A 7,500-nucleotide genomic window follows, 5' to 3' on the forward strand; every position below is an offset into this window, starting at 1 on the left:
ACGACACGCACATCGAAAGACATGCAGTCTAGTCGGTAATGATCCTTCCGCAGGTTCACCTACGGAAACCTTGTTACGACTTTTACTTCCTCTAAATGATCAAGTTTGGTCATCTTTCCGGTAGCATCGGCAACGACAGAGTCAATGCCGCGTACCAGTCCGAAGACCTCACTAAATCATTCAATCGGTAGTAGCGACGGGCGGTGTGTACAAAGGGCAGGGACGTAATCAACGCGAGCTTATGACTCGCGCTTACTGGGAATTCCTCGTTCATGGGGAACAATTGCAAGCCCCAATCCCTAGCACGAAGGAGGTTCAGCGGGTTACCCCGACCTTTCGGCCTAGGAAGACACGCTGATTCCTTCAGTGTAGCGCGCGTGCGGCCCAGAACATCTAAGGGCATCACAGACCTGTTATTGCTCAATCTCGTGCGGCTAGAAGCCGCCTGTCCCTCTAAGAAGAAAAGTAATCGCTGACAGCACGAAGGATGTCACGCGACTAGTTAGCAGGCTAGAGTCTCGTTCGTTATCGGAATTAACCAGACAAATCGCTCCACCAACTAAGAACGGCCATGCACCACCACCCACCGAATCAAGAAAGAGCTATCAATCTGTCAATCCTTCCGGTGTCCGGGCCTGGTGAGGTTTCCCGTGTTGAGTCAAATTAAGCCGCAGGCTCCACTCCTGGTGGTGCCCTTCCGTCAATTCCTTTAAGTTTCAGCTTTGCAACCATACTTCCCCCGGAACCCAAAAGCTTTGGTTTCCCGGAGGCTGCCCGCCGAGTCATCGGAGGAACTGCGGCGGATCGCTGGCTGGCATCGTTTATGGTTAGAACTAGGGCGGTATCTGATCGCCTTCGAACCTCTAACTTTCGTTCTTGATTAATGAAAACATACTTGGCAAATGCTTTCGCTTCTGTTCGTCTTGCGACGATCCAAGAATTTCACCTCTAACGTCGCAATACGAATGCCCCCGCCTGTCCCTATTAATCATTACCTCGGGTTCCGAAAACCAACAAAATAGAACCGAGGTCCTATTCCATTATTCCATGCACACAGTATTCAGGCGGGCTTGCCTGCTTTAAGCACTCTAATTTGTTCAAAGTAAACGTGCCGGCCCACCGAGACACTCAATAAAGAGCACCCTGGTAGGATTTCAACGGGGTCCGCCTCGGGACGCACGAGCACGCACGAGGCGGTCGCACGCCTTCGGCTCGCCCCACCGGCAGGACGTCCCACGATACATGCCAGTTAAACACCGACGGGCGGTGAACCAACAGCGTGGGACACAAATCCAACTACGAGCTTTTTAACCGCAACAACTTTAATATACGCTATTGGAGCTGGAATTACCGCGGCTGCTGGCACCAGACTTGCCCTCCAATAGATACTCGTTAAAGGATTTAAAGTGTACTCATTCCGATTACGGGGCCTCGGATGAGTCCCGTATCGTTATTTTTCGTCACTACCTCCCCGTGCCGGGAGTGGGTAATTTGCGCGCCTGCTGCCTTCCTTGGATGTGGTAGCCGTTTCTCAGGCTCCCTCTCCGGAATCGAACCCTGATTCCCCGTTACCCGTTACAACCATGGTAGGCGCAGAACCTACCATCGACAGTTGATAAGGCAGACATTTGAAAGATGCGTCGCCGGTACGAGGACCGTGCGATCAGCCCTAAGTTATTCAGAGTCACCAAGGCAAACGGACCGGACGAGCCGACCGATTGGTTTTGATCTAATAAAAGCGTCCCTTCCATCTCTGGTCGGGACTCTGTTTGCATGTATTAGCTCTAGAATTACCACAGTTATCCAAGTAACGTGGGTACGATCTAAGGAACCATAACTGATTTAATGAGCCATTCGCGGTTTCACCTTAATGCGGCTTGTACTGAGACATGCATGGCTTAATCTTTGAGACAAGCATATGACTACTGGCAGGATCAACCAGGGAGCTGCGTCAACTAGAGCTGAGCAGCCGGCCGCCCGGGAGTGTGTCCCGGGGGCCCGCGCGAACACGCAAGCGTCCGCTCAATTATTCTGCAAACAGGAGGAGGCTGAGCTCCCCTGCACAACACACCTCGAAACCCTCTCAGGTCCCGGCGGCGCGCAGCGCCGTCCTAAGTACTTGGTCGGGTTCGAGAGAGGCGCAATCGCCCGGAGTTAGGCGAGTAGACGCTTTAGGTGCGACCACCCGTGCTCCCAACTGAGCTTGCCGCTGCCGACAGAGGCCCGGGAGCGTGCTGTCGTGGCATTGCCGGCGGGAGACAACACGCGCCACCTACGGTGACCGGCAGCTCCAACGCCAGCGCCACAGAAGGACAAAAGCCCTACTTGGGTGCCGAAGCGAACTCTCCCAGCACAGCGCACGCGCCAACACGTCCGCACAGCTGCGATACAAACCACCTGCGAGAACCGCTGGGGCGACCGAGCAGCAGACGGCGTCGCGGCGCCGAGCGCCGGGCGGCGGCGCATCCTCAGCGCACAAAGTCCTCAATCGGACCAGCACACTGCAGATGGCCACCGCGCTTCGCACCGGGCCCGCGAGGACCTACTTTGGCCGCAAGGCGCCGCGAGCAGGGGGCGCCGGCGCGCAGCTGCGCCGCCTGCCGCGTCCGTCGGCCGGCGCGCCTGCCACCGGCCGCCCCCACCAGCCGGCTGTAGCGCGTGCGCCCACGCACCGCGCTGCCAGCACGCCGGGCGGCCCCCCCTCACCGGCCGGGGACGGTCCCACCCAGCCACCGCCGCGTATCGCCTCACACCCAGATCCCCTTTCACGTTCGTGGGCATGGTGGGTCCCCTTTCACGTTCGTGGGCATGGTGGGTATCCCTGAAACAACCGGTTAATAGCTCGACCGATCGTCGCCAACACTGATTCACCTCTAGCGAGAACAACCGCACCACAACGGGTTACCGGTTGTTCATTTGCGTAACGTCACCAGCAAACGTACACGTCCATCGCCATTTGCAACGAGTATTGCATGCCTGTGTCAGGTGTCACAACACACTACGTCTGCCCACATAGACGCAACAACATGTGCACGCCTAGAGAACACGTGGAAGGTAGACCCCGTACGTATGCGGTGTCCATTGCGCGAACGACTGTCAGCCCGCCTCTGCAGCATGTCGCAGATGTGGAACGCGGTGCAACATGCTATCACGGTGTGTGAGAAGAGACGACTACGTCCGAATACACGCTCCACTACATCAACAGACTGCTCATGCTGATCGCCATCCAGGGCGTCCGTTCCTCCCACACGTCTGTATGGCGTACCACACTGCAATCCAGCTCTTATAGGGAGACGACACGTAGCTGCGTGCACAATATTTGGACTGTATGGTCCGCCGTTGCTAGGCGCTGTCGTCATACGGTCACATGGGCCACGATGTATCATTCAGTACATACGGAGCAATGTGCAGTACAGTTTGTGGGTTTTGCGTACATCGGCGGACAGGTGACAGGCCGTACCACAACGTAGGCTGAGTACGTCGGCATGCGAAGGGCATTGAACATGCAAACTTCTCACCGACCAGCTTGCGAAGGCAGGGGGGAAGGGGGGGGGGCATGTACGTCCTGCTGCTATCCACACTACAGTGTATAGCAGGAGCATGTGGAAAGTCAGCAACACCTGCAAGGTGTTTAACATGACGCGATACACAGGGGACCGGGCAGTGCGAGTAGCGAACTATATTGCGAGGGTTGCGGTTAGGCAACACTACACTACTTTAACGGGTTGCATAACAATTACAGAGCAGGTTCAGCGACAACGTGCGTCAGGTTAAGGCGCAATATAGTTTAGGTTACGGCGCACTTTAGGTTAGGTTAAGGCACATTATAGGTTAGGTTAAGGCACAACATGGGTTACGTTAAGGCACAACATGGGTTACGTTAAGGCACAACATGGGTTACGTTAAGGCACAACATGGGTTAGGTTAAGGCACAACATGGGTTAGGTTAAGGCACAACATGGGTTAGGTTAAGGCACAACATGGGTTAGGTTAAGGCACAACATGGGTTAGGTTAAGGCACAACATGGGTTAGGTTAAGGCACAACATGGGTTAGGTTAAGGCACAACATGGGTTAGGTTAAGGCACAACATGGGTTAGGTTAAGGCACAACATGGGTTAGGTTAAGGCACAACATGGGTTAGGTTAAGGCACAACATGGGTTAGGTTAAGGCACAACATGGGTTAGGTTAAGGCACAACATGGGTTAGGTTAAGGCACAACATGGGTTAGGTTAAGGCACAACATGGGTTAGGTTAAGGCACAACATGGGTTAGGTTAAGGCACAACATGGGTTAGGTTAAGGCACAACATGGGTTAGGTTAAGGCACAACATGGGTTAGGTTAAGGCACAACATGGGTTAGGTTAAGGCACAACATGGGTTAGGTTAAGGCACAACATGGGTTAGGTTAAGGCACAACATGGGTTAGGTTAAGGCACAACATGGGTTAGGTTAAGGCACAACATGGGTTAGGTTAAGGCACAACATGGGTTAGGTTAAGGCACAACATGGGTTAGGTTAAGGCACAACATGGGTTAGGTTAAGGCACAACATGGGTTAGGTTAAGGCACAACATGGGTTAGGTTAAGGCACAACATGGGTTAGGTTAAGGCACAACATGGGTTAGGTTAAGGCACACCATGGGTTAGGTTAAGGCACACCATGGGTTAGGTTAAGGCACACCATGGGTTAGGTTAAGGCACAACATGGGTTAGGTTAAGGCACAACATGGGTTAGGTTAAGGCACAACATGGGTTAGGTTAAGGCACAACATGGGTTAGGTTAAGGCACAACATGGGTTAGGTTAAGGCACAACGTAGGTTAGGTTAAGGCACAACGTGGGTTAGGTTAAGGCACAACGTGGGTTAGGTTAAGGCACAACGTGGGTTAGGTTAAGGCACAACGTGGGTTAGGTTAAGGCACAACATGGGTTAGGTTAAGGCACAACATGGGTTAGGTTAAGGCACACCATGGGTTAGGTTAAGGCACAACATGGGTTAGGTTAAGGCACAACATGGGTTAGGTTAAGGCACAACATGGGTTAGGTTAAGGCACAACATGGGTTAGGTTAAGGCACAACATGGGTTAGGTTAAGGCACAACATGGGTTAGGTTAAGGCACAACATGGGTTAGGTTAAGGCACAACGTAGGTTAGGTTAAGGCACAACGTGGGTTAGGTTAAGGCACAACATGGGTTAGGTTAAGGCACAACATGGGTTAGGTTAAGGCACAACATGGGTTAGGTTAAGGCACAACATGGGTTAGGTTAAGGCACAACATGGGTTAGGTTAAGGCACAACATGGGTTAGGTTACGGCACAACATGGGTTACGTTACGGCACAACATGGGTTACGTTACGGCACAACATGGGTTACGTTACGGCACAACATGGGTTACGTTACGGCACAACATGGGTTACGTTACGGCACAACATGGGTTACGTTACGGCACAACATGGGTTACGTTACGGCACAAATTAGGTTAGGTTACGGCACAAATTAGGTTAGGTTAAGGCACAAATTAGGTTAGGTTAAGGCACAAATTAGGTTAGGTTAAGGCACAAATTAGGTTAGGTTAAGGCACAAATTAGGTTAGGTTAAGGCACAAATTAGGTTAGGTTAAGGCACAAATTAGGTTAGGTTAAGGCACAAATTAGGTTAGGTTAAGGCACGATATAGGTTAGGTTAAGGCACGATATAGGTTAGGTTAAGGCACGATATAGGTTAGGTTAAGGCACGATATAGGTTAGGTTAAGGCACGATATAGGTTAGGTTAAGGCACGATATAGGTTAGGTTAAGGCACGATATAGGTTAGGTTAAGGTACGATATAGGTTAGGTTAAGGTACGATATAGGTTAGGTTAAGGTACGATATAGGTTAGGTTAAGGTACGATATAGGTTAGGTTAAGGTACGATATAGGTTAGGTTAAGGTACGATATAGGTTAGGTTAAGGTACGATATAGGTTAGGTTAAGGTACGATATAGGTTAGGTTAAGGTACGATATAGGTTAGGTTAAGGTACGATATAGGTTAGGTTAAGGTACGATATAGCGTAGGTTCAGATACACATTGTTGTAGGGAAAGGTGTATTGGGGGGGGGGGCGGCAGGTTCGTTGATAGTGATTATCGTAATTGGATGCCTGCGGTATTATCCGATTTGTCACGTCAGGATGCACTTTTGGCTCATGACAGGCGGCGCTCCGATTCCATGGTTGTGGCAGATCTGTGTCTTTCATTCCTGCCATTGTTTGTGTGCTGTGACAGGAGGCAGTATTGTGATGTTGGGTGCACCACTGTGTAGGACATGTGTGGGTGTTCGTGGCTTAGCTGAGCAATGTGCGGATGTCGGAAGGGTGGGATATTGTGTTTTCTGGGTGGACCTCCCGGTCTGGTAATGATAGTGTGGATTGTGTCATGTGGCGGAGAGGATGCACTGGATGTTCTTCCATGCTGGTGGTTAGATATTGTGTGTGATAAGAGAGTAGTGTGTGATAAGAGTGTCTGGCTGACGTGTGGTTCTCATTGTGTGCAGAGTCTTTCAGCATGTATAGGGACGGTTGTATATATTATCTGTATTCTGATGGCTCTGCATCTATTACTAATCAGTGCCGTGTATACGGTTACTCTAGTTCCAGTCGAAACTGTTCTATCTCTGTACATTAGTGACACTGCGGCTCCACTATGTTGCCGCCCCTGTCGGCCGTTTCCCCCAGTGTATGGCTAATGATTATCAGCAATCAGTCTATTAGTCAATACCGGTAGTGTGACGACGTCAAATGTCCGGGATGGGGGAAGCTACACCCTTCCCGTGGGTCAGGGCCTAGAAAGACTCTTCCCACGCAGGAGACTCGGACTGTCGTTACTCTTCCGAGACATATATGTGCCCAGCGTTTTTTTGCGGCTGCGAGTGCAACGCCAGGAGGCTCGGACTGTCGTTACTCTTCCGAGATATATATTTGCCCAGCGTTTTTTGCGACTGCGAGTGCAACGCCCACGGGTGCCGACATGGATGGGGCGCTTCCTAGCTGATGGCTCAGCATGAGAATCCGTACAGTGAGCAATGCGATCGCGTCTGTAGCTTGTACGTGGTACAGCTCGCAGCTCATGAATAGGGACAGCGGGAATGTCGCATATTGGAAATATCTCTTCATGAAACGCATGTTATAGGTGTGAATTGCACCTTACGAGTGCGGGAAACGTCCGCCGTTCATCCGCTGGCGATGCGAGTTGGGCGGTTGGGGTGGGGCACGAACGGGTGCAGGTGGTGTGATTGCCGGTCCACGACTTCGTGCGGCAGAGGCACTGGCGTATGGGTGCTGTGGTCGACAGAGGCTGCATGCTTTGTGGGTGGCGTCGAAAGATGGGCACTGTGGGCCCATCGATGTCTTAGTCGGCTTGGCGTCCCATAGATGGCGGTATCGTCGTTGCAGGAGCTCATGCTGAGGGAGACCTACAGATGGCGGTATGTTTTGTGGTGCGCTCGACATGGCGGACGTAGT

General features: G+C 51.8%; 1 non-coding gene across 1 annotated transcript; it reads right to left on the reverse strand.

Moving 5' to 3' along the window:
• Positions 1-36: 36 nt before the first annotated feature.
• On the reverse strand, positions 37-1,945 carry LOC126448300 (small subunit ribosomal RNA). The gene has a single exon (XR_007584086.1). It is a non-coding gene; the product is annotated as a small subunit ribosomal RNA (ribosomal RNA).
• Positions 1,946-7,500: the final 5,555 nt, after the last annotated feature.

Source organism: Schistocerca serialis, unplaced genomic scaffold (assembly GCF_023864345.2).
Source record: "Schistocerca serialis cubense isolate TAMUIC-IGC-003099 unplaced genomic scaffold, iqSchSeri2.2 HiC_scaffold_590, whole genome shotgun sequence".
NCBI classification, from domain to species: domain Eukaryota; kingdom Metazoa; phylum Arthropoda; class Insecta; order Orthoptera; family Acrididae; genus Schistocerca; species Schistocerca serialis.